The sequence below is a fragment of the Cupressus sempervirens genome, chromosome 9 (genome assembly GCF_028749045.1).
Source record: "Cupressus sempervirens isolate cs-2001-9-10 chromosome 9, ASM2874904v1, whole genome shotgun sequence".
Lineage (NCBI taxonomy): Eukaryota > Viridiplantae > Streptophyta > Pinopsida > Cupressales > Cupressaceae > Cupressus > Cupressus sempervirens.
The window spans coordinates 103,180,759-103,197,421 of NC_143126.1; positions in this window are offsets into that span (position 1 = coordinate 103,180,759).

The following is a 16,663-nucleotide window of genomic DNA, read 5'->3' on the forward strand; positions in this document are numbered from 1 at the left end:
CGTAGTCTTCAGTACATTTTTACTCAGTCTAATTTGAATGCCCGCCAGAGGCGATGGATGGAGTTTCTATGCGAGTATGATTTTGAAGTTAAGTACATTCAGGGTAAGGAGAATGTGGTGGCGAATGCTTTGAGTTGCAGGAGACATGTGTTATCATCGATGACTCTTAGTGTGGGTTTGAGGAGTCAGATTCTTTAGGCACTTCCTATGGATTCCTGGTATCAAGAAGCGTGCAAAGAGATTGATTCAGGAAGATCTCTAGAAGGTAAGTTTGCAGGTTACATTCGAGAGTCAAATGGTCTTTTGAGACATTTAGGGAGGATTTATGTGCCATTTTTGGATGAGCTTCGCACCTTGATACTAGCAGAAGCCCATCGCACACCTTACTCAACACATCCAAGTGTCAAGAAGATGCATGCTGATTTGAAACATTTATTCTTTTGGTTTGGGATGAAGCGAGATATTGCTGATTTTGTGGCTAGGTGCCTTGAGTGTAAGAGAGTTAAGGTAGAACATCAGCACTCGGCTGGACTTTTGCAGCCTAATCTTATTCCTTCTTAGAAGTGGGATATCATCTCCATGGATTTCATTGTGGGATTACCTATGATAGTCCGACGTCATGATGCTATTATGGTAACCGTTGATCGGTTGACTAAGGTGGCGCATTTTTCACCGATTAGGTCTTCCTACATAGCAGCTTCTATAGCTAATGTCTTTATGCGTGATATTGTGAGTTTACATGGTATTCCTAGAAAGATCATTTTTGACAGGGATCATGTATTCACATCTGCATTTTGGACATCGCTGCAGCATGAGCTTGGAGCACAGTTAAACTTTAGTTCGACATATCATCTAGAGACTAATGGTCAGACAAAGAGGGTGAATCAAGTTTTGGAGGATATGTTACGGATGTATGTGATGGATAGGCAGACACATTGGGAGGATTATCTCTACCTAGTGGAGTTTGCTTACAACAACGGGTATCATAGTTCTATTGGCATGGCACCATTTTAGGCATTATATGGATGTCCTTGTCATACACCATTGAGTTGGGATAGTCTTGAGGATCACATCCTATTGGGTCCTAAGATGCTTCGTGATATGGAGCAATAGGTAGTGCGTATCCATGAGCACTTGACTACAACACAAGCTAGGTAGAAGAAGTATGCCGATGCTCATAGGATTGATAAGCAGTTTACTGTGGGTGATAAGGTTTTGTTGACAGTGCGACCACGAAAGAGTCCGATCCGATATCGAAAGCGTTCTAAGCTAGCACCTCGCTTTTTGGGACCATTCAAGATTTTGGAAAGGATTGGCCCAGTTGCTTACCACCTTGCTCTACCCCCCAGCCTAGCTCGCATTCATGATGTTTTCTATGTTTCAGTACTTTGGCAGTATATTCCTGATATTGTACATGTTCTTGATTGGAATGCATTGCAGGTAGAGGACGAGCAGCTAGCTTTGGAGCCGGTTCGTATTCTGGAGCAGCGGGAGTTGACCCTCAGGGGTCGAACCATCGAGCAGGTAAGGGTCCAATGGGACCCTACTGATGATTCTTCAGCTACTTGGGAGGATGTAGCTAGATTGAAGGAGTTATATCCCTACTTATTTGTAGGCTTCCAGGAGTAAGCCTAACCCAAGGGGGGGTGGATGTAGTGCCTACCCTCGTTCACATCTTTTCTAGACATTGTTGTTATTATCAGACTATGATGGACTAGTTTTATGTTGATGGATTAGTGGTATTGTTTTGACACTATCAGACATTATGTTATGGATTTAGAGGTTATGAGATGAGATCATTTAGACTTTACATTTCATGCATACATGATGATCATTATACTATTTTTAGTTATTATTGATGGTTAGTTGATGATTATTATCTCATGTGTTTTATTATGGATACTTACCCCATACTTGCATGTGTATGGTGTGCGTGTTTTCTTATTGTACGACATTTTTGATGTGGTTAAGGAAGGGAGTCATAGTCACCTGCTTAGTCAGGATCTACACGATGCACCACTTACTGCCATTGTCTATTTAGCTTAGCATATATATATATATTGTATGTACATGCATGGTTTTTCTGCAGGTTGCAGGTACCGGGTATCGACCTCCTTGAATTCCTAGGATGAGCGTACCCTATTATACTATCTCAATGATAAGAGAAGGGAGATAAATTCTCAAGTCCAAATCCCAAACCCTTAAACCAATTGTCCTAGTGAGGTAGGACAAGTATCTAGATATTTTACTCACCGAATGTGACGGATGACATAATTCACGATTTTTAACCCTTTAGATTGATTTTGAGTTATTTTCTCTATGATGGATTTTCATATTTTATTTTGGAAGTCTATGGTGAATTTTCTATTAATTAGCATATATTAGATGATGTTATCTTATGCTTTTATTTGCATGTTAGATTACTTCTACATATGATGTTGTATTTATTAGGAGTGACATTCCTACTATGTAATACCGATGATCTCTTCGATGATTTGAAATGTTACGCATGAAGGGATGGCTAGGATCCACGATGGTCTAATGATGCTATTGATGGTTGGGAGGAACCATGCACTTAGTTTATTATGTTTGATCTTTATGATGGATATATATGTTTTCTATGATGATGTATCATGTGTATCATGTGATTATCTCTACTTTGATGTATCATGGATTAGAATAGGATGATGTACCTTATTCTATGTATGTATATTCTTTTGAGCTTGTCATACCCTGTGACATGTCTAGTGGATGATTGAGTATTTGAAATGTTATGTATAAACATTGGACTTATCATTATTATTTCATGTGGATGTTGTACTAAATGGATTCATGTATGTAATTCAATGTTAAGGGATCTTAAAGAATGTAATCTGTTATTTATGTTATGTTTATTTTTAGATGGACATTACTATTGCTTCCGTTATTGTGCATTAGTTATATGTGGTATTTGCTTTCAAAAAAAAAAAAGCTCCTAAACTTAGTGAAATTCTAGGTTAACTCTTTGGATCCCTTGGCCGGGCATTACATTCGGTACCAGAGCCTGAGTTTCTACCTTGGGAGCTCTAGGTACTTTGGAATAACTAGAACTTTGAACTATTAAGTGTAACTTTCCAAACTTGATCTAGGTGAATTGTTACTTGAATATTTTTCATACTTCAACACTTAGTTTCAAAACTGGAAATTTTACATAAACCTAGACATAGAACTGAACTTAGTTCCTTGTACTATTGTAGGATGGTATCTGGGACTAGGTCTTCTGTTAGAGGACGTGGTAGAGGCCGTGGTCGTGGCAGAACTATCAGTGTCCATGAGTCTACCCATGAGGGATTGGCACATGTAGAGAGCAGGGAAGAGCACTCTAGTAGGCAGCAAGAAGAGAGCCGTAGAGAGGATCAAGCTAAGTCTGAAGAGGTCGGCTTGTGACAGATGATGCAGACTATTCTAAAACGTCTACCTCCTGTTCAAGAACAACCTAAAGTGCATCAGACAGAACAAGATCATAGACCTAGATCTAGAAGTCCTCCGAAGGATCGTCAGAGGTCCATCGTGTCCACTTAGATGAAGGATCTTTCAAGATCCAAGGTTAAGCCTTTCGATGGGCAAGGTTTTGGTTATGTTGCCGAGCAGTGGCTTATTTCCCTCGACAGGATTTTTGCCATGCAGGAGTTCGACAGCAATGTTAAGGCAAGATTTGCGATCAGTAATTTAGAGAATTTTGGGGCCACTTGATGGATGATAGAGGAGAAGAAGATGGGAATTGATATGAGTAGTGTTACATGGGAGTTATTCCTAGAGAGTTTCCATAAACGATTCCTACCAGAGGAATGGAAATAGCAAAGGGCTGATGAATTTCATAATCTCAGACAATACACTTTGTCAGTGACCGAGTATGAGCGTAAGTTTTATGAGCTTGTCTTTTTTAGGGTTTAGTGAAAATTCAGCTCAGTTGACACAACATTTTATTAGGGGATTGAATAACCATATTATTGGGCGAGTTAAGGTATTTGAGCCAAAAACCCTCAAGGATGTGGTGCATCAAGCTATCCTTGTTGAGAAAAGTGTCAACCTTGGTCAAGGTGGTTTTTTAGGAGCGCCAGGGGTATCAGGATCTAAAAGCAACTACAATTCAAGTGGTAACAAGAAGTTTTCTTTCTCTAAGGGGAAATAGTATCAGTAGCAGTCTCAGTAGACACAACAACAGAAGGGCTCAAATTCTCAAGCTCAAGGTGGTGGCAAAGGTTCTAATACCAAGAACAACTGCACTGCTCAATGCAATAAACAGAATTAGACCAATCAGCCAGCTCAGAGTAGCCAGTCTTTTGTGAGCAGGAATAGTCGTCAGCAATCTAATCTACCACCTATGGGAAGAGCTTCTGACATATATCATATTAAAGATTATTTAATTAAATAGAAAAAGTAATTATGAGAGCATATCTCATTTTATTAAATTAAATATCTCAACAAAATCTCTCTTCAATTCAAAAAGGAAAATTTCCAGTTCACTATTGATCAAAAATGAGTTAAATCTGTTAACTCCTTTTTCTACTCAAATTGAATCTGTTAACTCCTTATTTTACTCAAATTATGATGCAGAGCCACACCTTGGAAAGCTCAGGAGGAAAACTCACTCAATTGAGTTACTTCAAGGGGCACGAGATCAATCAGCCGAGTTCAAACTCGAACCAAACTCAAGATTGGATTAATCAGAATATATAAATCTCCATAGTTTATCTTCACCTGCACACCAAGATCTTTAACTCGTAATGTCCTCAAAGAAAATATATTTTCACTTTTACAAGAGAGACCAAGATCGAATTGCTGCCAAACTCCATAGTCGATTATCTATATCCTTTCTAAGGAAAAAACTAAAACTTTCTCTATTATCCAAATTTGAATGCCTCTCTTACATAACCAACCGACTTATTTAAAACTGACTCTCCTTTTCTAATAAAAGGATGAGAAACATTTTTTAGTCTTCTATCCAAGAAAAGGATAAGAATCCGAAACTGCCTACTACCTATTATTGGAATCTGACAATCATGCAGTAGGCTATATTTTAAATATCCACTTTTTTTCGTCTTCTATCCAAGAAAAGGATAAGAATCTGAAACATTTTTTTCTACCAATATTAGACAGTCATTTTCTAAGTCAAGAATATTCCAAAAACTGCCTACTACCTATTATTGGATTCTAAAAATCATTAAACACTCCACCTACGAACTAAAAAAAAACTATTCTTATTTAAGATCCACACACTTGGTCCTAGGTGGCTATATCTGGAGAGCTTATTGAACTGCTACTCTAGGTATGCCACCACATGTAGGACGTTATTACAAACTTCAAAAATTAAAAGCATTTAAAACATAACATTAAATTCCCTATTACATTTTCAACAATGTTGCCTCTTATAGTGTTTCTCTTCTCTGCCACTCCAGCAAATTAAATCTGTTAACTCCCTTTAATTTGGAAATCTCCCTTTATGACTGAACTTCACCTTTAATCCTGACCGTTGATTGAAATCGATCTCAACCATTGATGAATTCCAGGAAAGTCTATTTAAGAGACCCTCATCTCTTCATTTTGAAAGGTTGAATGAGAATTTGCATCGAATTGTTGCTGGAATTCATACTCACATTTGCTCGTATTCACATAGGCAAAGATCAATTTTGAACAAAAGTTGACCAGATTTAACCACGATTCACTAGTTTCAAAAAGAATTTTAAAATAATTAAATGAAATTATTTAATTAAATGGAGTACTTACTTCTAATTAGCTAAACAGAGTTATTTAATTAAATCAGAAGCCATTCCTAATTAATTAAATGAAGTTATTTAATTAAATAAGAAAATTGTCTCTAATTAATTAAAGATTATTTAATTAAATAGAAAAAGTAATTATGAGAGGATATCTCATTTTATTAAATTAAATATCTCAACAAAATCTCTCTTCAGTTCAAAAAGGGAAATTTCCAGTTCACTATTGATCAAAAATGACTTAAATTAGTTAACTCCTTTTTTTACTGAAATTGAATCAGTTAACTCCTTATTTTACTCAAATTAAATCGGTTAACTCCCTTTAATTTGAAAATTTCCCATTATGACTGAACTTCACTTTTACTGCTGGCCGTTGATTGAAATCGATCTCAAACGTTGATGAATTCTAGGAAAGTCTATTTAAGAGACCCACATCTCTTCATTTTAAAAGATTGAATGACAATTTGCATCGAATTGTTGCTGGAATTCATACTCACATTTGCTCATATTCACATACGCAAAGATCAAGTTTGACCAAAAGGTGCCCAGATTTAACCCAAGTTGACTTGAGTTGACTAGTTTCGAAAAGAATTTTGAAATAAATAAATGAAATTATTTAATTAAATGGAGTAATTACTTCTAATTAATTAACCAAAGTTATTTAATTAAATGAGAAGCCATTCCTAATTAATTAAATGAAGTTATTTAATTAAATAAGAAAAGTGTCTCTAATTAATTAAAGATTATTTAATTAAATAGAAAAAGTAATTATGAGAACATATCTCATTTTATTAAATTAAATATCTCAACAAAATCTCTCTTCAGTTCAAAAAGGGAAATTTCCAGTTCACTATTGATCAAAAATGAGTTAAATCAGTTAACTCTTTTTTCTACTCAAATTGAATCAGTTAACTCCTTATTTTACTCAAATTAAATCTGTTAACTCCCTTTAATTTGAAAATCTCCCATTATGACTGAACTTCACTTTTAATGCTGACTGTTGATTGAAATCAATCTCAACCGTTGATGAATTTGAGGAAAGTCTATTTAAGAGACCCTCATCTCTTCATTTTGAAAGGTTGAATGAGAATTTGCATAGAATTGTTGCTAGAATTAATACTGATATTTGCTCATATTCACATACGCAAATATCAAGTTTGACCAAAAGTTGACCATATTTAACCATGGTTGACTTTAGTTGACTAGTTTTAAAAAGAATTTTGAAATAATTAAAAGAAATTATTTAATTAAATGGAATACTTACTTCTAATTAACTAAACAAAGTTATTTAATTAAATGAGAAGCCATTCCTAATTAATTAAATGAAGTTATTTAATTAAATAAGAAAAGTGTCTCTAATTAATTAAAGATTATTTAATTAAATAGAAAAATTAATTATGAGAGCATATCTCATTTTATTAAATTAAATATCTCAACAAAATCTCTCTTCAGTTCAAAAAGGGAAATTTCCAGTTCACTATTGATCAAAAATGAGTTAAATGAGTTAAATCTTTTTTTTACTCAAATTGAATCAGTTAACTCCTTATTTTACTCAAATTAAATCTGTTAACTCCCTTTAATTTGAAAATCTTCCTTTATGACTGAACTTCACCTTTAATTCTGACCGTTGATTGAAATCGATCTCAACCGTTTATGAATTTTAGGAAAGTCTATTTAAGAGACCCTCATCTCCTCATTTCAAAAAGTTGAATGAGAATTTACATCAAATTGTTGCTGGAATTCATACTCACATTTGCTCATATTCACATATGCAAAGATCAAATTCGACCAAAAGTTGACCAGATTTAACTACGGTTGACTTGACTTGACTAGTTTCGAAAAGAATTTTGAAATAATTAAATGAAATTATTTAATTAAATGGAGTACTTACTCCTAATTAATTAAATGAATTTATTTAATTAAGTAAGAAAAGTGTCTCTAATTAATTAAAGGTTATTGAATTAAATAGAAAAAGTAATTATGAGAGCATATCTCATTTTATTAAATTAAATATCTCAACAAAACCTCTCTTCAGTTCAAAAAGGAAAATTTCCAGTTCACTATTGATCAAAAATGAGTTAAATTAGTTAACTCCTTTTTCTACTCAAATTGAATTAATTAACTCCTTATTTTACTCAAATTAAATCTGTTAACTCCCTTTAATTTGGAAATCTCCCTTTATGACTAAACTCACCTTTAATCCTGACCATTGATTGAAATCGATCTCAACCGTTGATGAATTCAAGGAAAGTCTATTTAAGAGACCCTCATCTCTTCATTTTGAAGGTTGAATGAGAATTTGCATCGAATTGTTGCTGAAATTCATACTCACATTTGCTCATATTCACATACGCAAAGATCGAGTTTGACCAAAAGTTGACTAGATTTTACCACGATTGACTTGAGTTGACTAGTTACAAAAAGAATTTTGAAATAATTAAACGAAATTATTTAATTAAATGGATTACTTACTTCTAATTAATTAAACAAAGTTATTTAATTAAATGAGAAGCCATTCTTGATTAATTAAATGAAGTTATTTAATTAAATAAAAAAAGTGTCTTTAATTAATTAAAAATTATTTAATTAAATAGAAAAAGAAATTATGACACCATATCTCATTTTATTAAAATAAATATCTCAACAAAATCTCTCTTCAGTTCAAAAAGGGAAATTTCCAATTCACTATTGATCAAAAATGAGTTAAATCAGTTAACACTTTTTTCTACTCAAATTGAATCAGTTAACTCCTTATTTTACTCAAATTAAATCTGTTAACTCCCTTTAATTTGAAAATCTCTGTTTATGACTGAACTTCACCTTTAATCCTAACCGTTGATTGAAATCCATCTCAACCATTGATGACTTCAAGAAAAGTCTATTTCAGAGACCGCCATCTCTTCATTTTGAAAAGTTGAATGAGAATTTGCATCGAATTGTTGCTAAAATTCATACTCACGTTTGCTCATATTCACATATGCAGAAATCAAGTTTGACCAAAAGTTTACCTGATTTAACCACGGTTGACTTCAGTTGACTAGTTTCAAATTTTTTTTTTGAAATAATTAAATGGAGTACTTACCTCTAATTAATTAAACAGACTTATTTTATTAAATGAGAAGCCATTCCTAATTAATTAAATGAAGTTATTTAATTAAATAAGAAAAGTGTCTCTAATTAATTAAAAATTATTTAATTAAATAGAAAAAGTAATTATGAGAGCATATCTCATTTTATTAAATTAAATATCTTAAAAAAATCTCTCTTCAGTTTAAAAAGGGAAATTTTCAGATCACTATTGATAAAAAATGACTTAAATGAGTTAACTCCTTTTTCTACTCAAATTGAATTAGTTAACTCCTTATTTTACTCAAATTAAATCTGTTAACTCCTTTTAATTTGGAAATCTTCCTTTATGACTGAACTTCATGTTTAATCCTGACCGTTGATTGAAATCTATCTCAACCATTGATGAATTTCAGGAAAGTCTATTTAAGAGAACCTCATCTCTTCATTTTGAAAGGTTGAATGAGAATTTGCATCGAATTGTTGCTAGATTTCAAAATCACATTTGCTCATATTCATATACACAGAGATCAAGTTTGACCAAAAGTTGACCAGATTTAACCACGGATGACTTGAGTTGACTAGTTTCAATTTTTTTTTTAGAAATGATTAAACAAAATTATTTAATTAAATGGAGTACTTACCTCTAATTAATTAAACAAAGTTATTTAATTAAATGAGAAGACATTCCTAATTAATTAAATGAAGTTATTTAATTAAATAACAAAAGTGTCTCTAATTAATTAAAGGTTATTTAATTAATTAGAAAAAGTTATTATGAGAGCATATCTCATTTTATTAAATTAAATATCTTAACAAAATCTCTCTTCAGTTCAAAAAGGGAAATTTACAGTTCACTATTGATAAAAAATGAGCTAAATCAATTGACTCCTTTTTCTACTCAAATTGAATCAGTTAACTCAAATTGAATCAGTTAACTAAAATTGAATCAGTTAACTCAAATTGAATCAGTTAACTCCTTATTTTATTCAAATTAAATCTGTTAACTCTCTTTAATTTGGAAATCTCACTTTATGACTGAACTTCACCTTTAATCCTGACCGTTGATTAAAATCTATCTCAACCATTAATGAATTCCAAGAAAGTCTATATAAGAGACCCTCATCTCCTCATTTTAAGAGGTTGAATGAGAATTTCAATCGAATTGTTGCTAGAATTCATACTCACATTTGCTCATATTCACATACGCAAAGATCAAGTTTGACCAAAAGGGGACCAGATTTAACCCAAGTTGTCTTGAGTTGACTAGTTTCGAAAAGAATTTTGTAATAATTAAATGAAATTATTTAATTAAATGGAGTAATTACTTCTAATTAATTAAACAAAGTTATTTAATTAAATGAGAAGCCATTGTTAATTAATTAAATGAAGTTATTTAATTAAATAAGAAAAGTGTCTCTAATTAATTAAAGATTATTTAATTAAATAGAAAAAGTAATTATGAGAGCATATCTCATTTTATTAAATTAAATATCTCAACAAAATCTCTCTTCAGTTCAAAAAGGAAAATTTCCAGTTCGCTATTGAAAAAAAATGAGTTAAATCAGTCAACTCTTTTTTGTACTCAAATTGAATCAGTTAACTCCTTATTTTACTCAATTTAAATTTGTTAACTCTTTTTAATTTGGAAATCTCCCTTTATGACTGAACTTCACCTTTAATACTGACCATTGATTGAAATCGATCTCAACCGTTGATGAATTCCAAGAAAGTCTTTTTAAGAGACCCTCATCTCTTCATTTTGAAAGGTTGAATGAAAATTTGCACCAAAATGTTGTTGGAATTCATAGTCACATTTGCTCATATTCACATACGCAGAGATCAAGTTTGACCAAAAGTTGATCAGATTTAACCACGGTTAACTTGACTTGTCTAGTTTCAAAAAGAATTTTAAAATAATTAAACAAAATTATTTAATTAAATGGAGTACTTACTTCTTTTTAATTAAACAAAGTTATTTAATTAAATGAGAAGCCATTCCTAATTAACTAAATGAAGTTATTTTATTAAATAAGAAAAGTGTCTCTAATTAATTAAAGATTATTTAATTAAATAGAAAAATTAATTATGAGAGCATATCTCATTTTATTAAAATAAATATGTCAGCAAAATCTCTCTTCAGTTCAAAAAGGAAAATTTTCAGTTCACTATTGATCAAAAATGAGTTAAATCAGTTAACTACTTAAAAGTCTATTTAAGAGACCCTCATCTCTTCATTTTGAAAGTTTGAATGAGAATTTGCATCGAATTGTTGTTGGAATTCATACTAACATTTGCTCATATTCACATACGCAGAGATCAAGTTTGACCAAAAGTTGAGCAGATTTAACCATGATTGACTTGAGTTGACTAGTTTCGAAAAAAAATTTGAAATCATTAAACAAAATTATTTAATTAAATGGAGTACTTACTTCTAATTAATTAAAAAAAATTATTTAATTAAATGAGAACCCATTCCTAATTAATTAAATGAAGTTATTTAATTAAATAAGAAAAGTGTCTCTAATTAATTAAAGATTATTTAATTAAATAGAAAAAGTAATTATGAGAGCATATCTCATTTTATTAAATTAAATATCTCAACAAAATCTCTGTTCAGTTCAAAATGGAAAATTTCCAGTTCACCTTTGATAAAAAATGAGTTAAATCAGTTAACTCCTTTTTCTACTCAAATTGAATCAGATAACTCCTTATTTTACTCAAATTAAATCTGTTAACTCCCTTTAATCTGGAAATCTCCCTTTATGACTGACTTCACATTTAATCCTGATCGTTGATTGAAATCGATCTCAACCGTTTATGAATTCCAAAAAAGTCTATTTAAGAGACCCTCATCTCTTCATTTTGAAAGGTTGAATGAGAATTTGCATTGAGTTGTTGCTGGAATTCATACTCACATTTGCTCATATTCACATACACAGAGATCAACTTTGACCAAAAGTTGACTAGATTTAACCACGGCTGACATGACTTGACTAATTTCAAAAAGAATTTGGAAATAATTAAATAAAATTATTTAATTAAATGGAGTAATTACTTCTAATTAATTAAACAAAGTTATTTAATTAAATGAGAAGCTATTCCTTATTAATTAAATCAAGTTATTTAATTAAATAAGAAAAGTTTCTCTAATTAACTAAAGATTATTTAATTAAATAGAAAAAATAATTATGAGAACATATCTCATTTTATTAAATTAAATATCTTAACAAAATCTCTCTTCAATTTAAAAATGGAAATTTCCAGTTCACTATTGATAAAAAATGAGTTAAATCAGTTAACTCCTTTTTTTACTCAAATTGAATCAGTTAACTCCTTATTTTACTCAAATTAAATCTATTAATTGCCTTTAATTTGGAAATCTCCCTTCATGACTAAACTTCACATTTAATCCTGACCGTTGATTGAAATTGATCTCAATTGTTAATGAATTCGAGGAAAGTCTATTTAAGAGACCCTCATCTCTTCATTTTGAAAGGTTGAATGAGAATTTGCATCAAACTGTTGCTAGAATTCATACTCACATTTGCTCATATTCACATACGCAGAGATCAAGTTTGACCAAAAGTTGATCAGATTTAACCATGGTTGACTTGAGTTGACTAGTTTCAAAAAAAAATTTGAAATAATTAAACGAAATTATTTAATGAAATGGAGTACATACTTCTAATTAATTAAACAAAGTTATTTAATTGAATGAGAAGCCATTCCTAATTAATTAAATAAATTTATTTAATTAAATAAGAAAAGTGTCTCTAATAAATTGAAGATTATTTAATTAAATAGAAAAAGTAATTATGAGAGCATATCTCTTTTTATTAAATTAAATATCTCAACAAAATCTCTCTTTAGTTCAAGAAGGAAAATTTTCAGTTGACTATTGATAAAAAATGAGTTAAATCAGTTAACACGTTTTTCTACTCAAATTGAATCAGTTAACTCCTTATTTAACTCAAATTAAATCTGTTAACTCCCTTTAATTTTGAAATCTCCCTTTATGACTAAACTTCACCTTTAATCTTGACCGTTGATTGAAATCGATCTCAACCATTGTTGAATTTCAGGAAAGTCTATTTAAGAGAACCTCATCTCTTCATTTTGAAAAGTTGAATCAGAATTTGCATCGAATTGTTTCTTGAATTCATACTCACATTTGCTCATATTCACGTATGCAGAAATCAAGTTTGGAAAAAAATTGACCATATTTAACCATGGTTGACTTGAGTTGACTAGTTTCGAAAAGAATTTTGAAACAATTAAACAAAATTATTTAATTAAATAGAGTACTTACTTCTAATTAATTAAAAAAACTTATTTAATTAAATGAGAAGCAATTCCTAATTAATTAAATGAAGTTATTTAATTAAATAAGAAAAGTGTCTCTAATTAATTAAAGATTATTTAATTAAATAGAAAAATTAATTATGAAAGCATATCTCATTTTATTAAATTAAATATCTCAACAAAATCTCTCTTCAGTTCAAAAAGGGAAATTTTCAGTTCACTATTGATTAAAAATGAGTTAAATGAGTTAACTCCTTTTTCTACTCAAATTGAATCAATTAACTCTTTATTTTACTCAAATTAAATCTATTAACTCCCTTTAATTTGGAAATCTCCCTTTATGACTTAACTTCACCTTTAATCCTGACCGCTGATTGAAATCGATCTCAACCATTGATGAATTCGAAGAAAGTGTATTTAAGAGACCCTCATCTCTTCATTTTGAAAAGTTGAATGAGAATTTGCATTGAATTGTTGCTGGAATTTATGCTCACATTTTCTCATATTCACATACGCAGAGATCAACTTTGAGCAAAAGTTAACTAGATTTAACCACGATTGACTTGACTTGACTAGTTTAAAAAAGAATTTTGAAATAAGTAACCAAAATTATTTAATTAAATGGACTACTTGCTTCTAATTAATTAAACAAAGTTATTTAATTAAATGAGAAGCCATTCCTAATTAATTAAATGAAGTTATTCTATTAAATAAGAAAAGTGTCTCTAATTAATTAAAGATTATTTAATTAAATAGAAAAAGTAATTATGAGAGCATATCTCATTTTATTAAATTAAATATCTCAACAAAATCTCTCTTCAGTTCAAAAAGGGAAAATTTTAGTTCACTATAGATAAAAAATGATTTAAATGAGTTAACTCCTTTTTTTGCTCAAATTGAATCAGTTATCTCCTTATTTTACTCAAATTAAATCTGTTAACTGCCTTTAATTTGGAAATCTCCCTTTATGACTAAACTTCACCTTTAATCCTCACCGTTGATTGAAATCGATCTCAACCGTTGATGAATTCCAAAAAAGTCTATTTAAGAGATCCTCGTCTCTTCATTTTGAAAGGTTGAATGAGAATTTGCATTGAATTGTTGCTGGACTTCATACTCACATTTGCTCATATTCACATACGTAGAGATCAAGTTTGACCAAAAGTTGACCAGATTTAACCACGATTGACTTGAGTCGACTAGTTTTGAAAAGAATTTTTAAATAATTAAACGAAATTATTTAATTAAATGGAGTACTTACTTCTAATTAATTAAACAAAGTTATTTAATTAAATGAGAAGCCATTCCTAATTAATTAAATGATGTTATTTAATTAAATAAGAAAATTGTCTATAATTAATTAAAGATTATTTAATTAAATAGAAAAAGTAATTATGAGAGCATATCTCATTTTATTAAATTAAATATCTCAAGAAAATCTCTCTTCAGTTCAAAAAGGTAAATTTCCAGTTCACTATTGATAAAAAATGAGTTAAATCAGTTAACACTTTTTTCTACTCAAATTGAATCAATTAACTCCTTATTTTACTCAATTAAATCTGTTAACTCCCTTTAATTTGAAAATCTCCCTTTATGACTGAACTTCACCTTTAATCCTGACCGTTGATTGAAATCGATCTCAACCCTTGATGACTTTCAGGAAATTCTATTTAAGAGACCCTCATCTCTTCATTTTGAAAGGTTGAATGAGAATTTACATCGAATTGTTGCTGGAATTCATACTCACATTTGCTCATATTCACTTACGCAGAGATCAAGTTTCACCAAAAGTTGACCATATTTAACCACGGTTGACTTAAGTTGACTAGTTTCGAAAAAAATTTTGAAATAATTAAACGAAATTATTTAATTAAATGGAGTACTTACTTCTAATTAATTAACTAAAGCTATTTAATTAAATGAGAAGCCATTCCTAATTAATTAAATGAAGTTATTTAATTAAATAAGAAAAGCTTCTATAATTAATTAAAGATTATTTAATTAAATAGAAAAAGTAATTATAAGAGCATATCTCATTTTATTAAATTAAATATCTCAACAAAATCTCTCTTCAGTTCAAAAAGGGAAATTTCCAGTTCACTATTGATAAAAAATGAATTAACTCAGTTAACACTTTTTTCTACTCAAATTGAATCAGTTAACTCCTTATTTTACTCAAATTAAATCTGTTAACTCCCTTTAATTTGAAAATCTTCCTTTATGACTGAACTTCACCTTTAATCCTAACTATTGATTGAAATCGATCTCAACCGTTGATGAATTCTAGGAAAGTCTATTTAAAAGACCCTCATCTCTTCATTTTGAAAGGTTGAATGAAAATTTGCATCGAATTGTTGCTAGAATTCATACTCACATTTGCTCTTATTCACATATGCAGAGATCAAGTTTGACCAAAAGTTGACCAAATTTAATCACGATTGACTTGAGTTGACTAGTTTCGAAAAAAAAATTGAAATAATTAAAAGAAATTATTTAATTATGTAGTGCCAACCCTCATTCAGATCTTTCCTGGACATTGTTATTATCTTCAGACTATGATAGACTAGTCTTATGTTGATGGATTAGTGGTATTATTTTGACACTATCAGACATTATGTTATGGATTCAGGGGTTATATGATGAGATCATTTAGATTTTACATTTCATGCATTAGTGATGGTCATTATACTGTTTTCAATTATTATTGGTGATTAGAGGGATGGTTTACTATCTTATGTGTTTTATTATGGATACTTACCCCATACTTGAATGTGTATGGTGTGTGTGTTTTCTTGTTGTATAACATTTCTGATGTGGTTAAGGAAGGGAGTCGTAGTCACCTGCTTAGTTGGGATCTACACGATGCACCACTTCTTGCCATTGTCTGTTTAGCTTAGCATTATATATATTGTATGTACATGCATGGTTTTTCTGCAGGTTGTAAGTATCGGGTATCAACTTTCCTGAATTGCCAGGATGAGCATACCCTATTATACTATCTCAATTATAAGAGAAGGGAGATAAATTCTCAAGTCCAAATCCCAAACCTTTAAACCAATTGTCCTAGTGAGGTAGGACAAGTATCTTGATATTTTACCCACCAAATGTGTCGGATGACTTGATTCATGATTTTTAACCCTTTAGATTGATTTTGAGTGAGTTTCTCTATGATGGGTTTTCATATTTTATCTTGGAGGTCTATGGTGAATTTTCTATTAAATAAGTCTTAATAAATGGATTTAATTAATAAATTAATTATTTGAGAAGGTTAATATAAAATATCATGTTATTTGATATTTTGATTATAATTAATTGAGAAAAAATGAATTAAATAAAAGAAAATTAGAAATTAAAATTATTAATATTAATAAAATAATAATAAAGTAATAAATAAATAAGAATAATAAAATTTATAAAGTTAAAATAAAAGTTATAAATATTTAAATAAAAATTATATAAAAAGTAATTGGAGTTATAAGCTTGCATGGGAATTAACGCACTTCTCTATTTCTCAAGTGTCAACAACACGGGGGTTA